We start from the raw sequence: 1,988 nt of genomic DNA on the forward strand, positions 1-1,988 counted from the left end.
CCCTGCCTGGGGGCAGGGAAGCGGCGGCTCCGCTCCCTCCCCAGCCCCTTTTTTGTCTCCCGCATGAAAAGTTGGGTTTGTTCTTCTCCTTCTGGGCTTTTTTGGGTTGTTTGGGTTTGGTTTTTTTTTTTTTTTTTTAAAATTTTAATCTGAAATTTTATGATAATGATTTGTTGGAGCACGAGAGATCCCAAATTAGCAACGATCCCAGAGGAGGAGGAGGAGGAGGAGGAAAAGAGGAGGAGGAGGAAAAGAGGAGGAGGAGGAAGCGCATTCCTGAGCGAGCATGTAAAAAAAGAAAATTTAAAAACAATCAAATATCTCCAATCCGCGAGCGGGGATCACCTGATCGCTTTTCCCGCTGATCCCAAAGGGATCCCTGTGGGATGGATCTCCCCCTTTTTCCGGCACCCATGGGTGCTCCCCTGCTCCAAAAAAATCCCTATTTTCCACCCCAATCCCCCACATTTCCCCCCTGGTTTAGCACAGGAGAGAATTTCCTGAAGGGAATTTTTCAACAAAAACCCCCAAATCCTTCTTTGTTCGGGAAAAGGGGTTTGGGGGCCACCAAAATGAAAAATTCCCGAAATTTTCAGCGGCGCTGGAGCTTTTCTGGGAATCCTGGGGTTAAATTCCCTTTTCCACACCGAGCCAGAGCCATTTTACCTTTGGGCTGAGCTCGGCCGGGAGGGAGGAGCGGAGCGGGGAGGAAAATTCGGGAATGCTGCCCCTCCCAGGGGATCCCGAAAGGCTCTGGGAAAACCCCAAATCCCGGGGAATTCTCCCCAAACTCCCGAGGGGGAATCTGGGGGAGCAGCCGGAGCCCCCCGAGCGGAAGGGGGCTGGAGGATGAGTGGAGACGTCATTTCCCAGGAAATCTGGGAGCGCCAGGAGGGGATTTTTTGGGAAAAGGGTGAAATTCCACTCGGGATTCCACGCGGGGTGTGTCTGTAGGGACGCGGTTTGGGACATGGAAATGCTTTCTATTTATAAACATATTTATTTTTAATTCATGTATTCTATTTATATTGCAGTGGGCAGGGCACAGGCAGGAGGTGCTTCCCGAATAAACTCATTTTTATCCCAAATAAACTCATTTTAATCCCAAATAAACTCGTTTTTATCCCAAATAAACTCATTTTAATATCAAATAAACTGATTTTATCTCAATTCCCAGTGTTGCTGCCCCAGGTCCGCTCCATATCCCCTGCACCTCCCGTTATCAATGCACAGTTCACTCTTGGCTGGGGTTTTTTACTCTTTTGGGTTTTTTACTGTTTTAGGGGTTTTTTAGGCCTGGAGATGGGAATGGCCAAGTATTGGGATCTTCCAGGATCCCACTGAGGGATCCCTGGGGTGGATTTTTTGGGGGAATGAGCTCGGCCAGAAAACCTGGAAGTGTCTGTATTGGAATATCCCAATATCTGAATATGGGAATATTCGAATATTAGAATATCTGAATACCCAAATATCCCAATATCTGAATATCGCAGTATCTGAATATGGGAATATTGGAATATCTGAATATCCAAAATCCAAATGTCTGAATGTCACAATATTGGAATATCAAAATACTGGAACATTCAAATATCTGAATATCCAAATATTGGAATATCTGAATATCAAAATATCAGAATATCCAAATATCAGAATATCCAAATATCAGAATATCCGAATATTGGAATATCCAAGTATTTGTGTTTATTTATGCATTTAATTGAGTATTTATTGATGTGTGCGTCTGGGTGTTTCTGCACTTCTGTATTTGTATATTTGCTTATATATTTATATATAAGTTTATATATTTGTATGTAATTTATTTTATATACACACTTATGCTTTTATACATTATTTATTTTTATATGTATTTATTTATATATATATTTATGTATTTGTGTATTCACACAGTCCTAACCCTCCCAGGCCACAAGAAAATCCATGAAATATTCCCGGGATAATCCTCACCTGGGAAATTCCCCCCTTAGCCA

The sequence above is a fragment of the Geospiza fortis genome, unplaced genomic scaffold (assembly GCF_000277835.1).
Source record: "Geospiza fortis unplaced genomic scaffold, GeoFor_1.0 scaffold315, whole genome shotgun sequence".
In the NCBI taxonomy this organism is placed as follows: Eukaryota; Metazoa; Chordata; class Aves; order Passeriformes; family Thraupidae; genus Geospiza; species Geospiza fortis.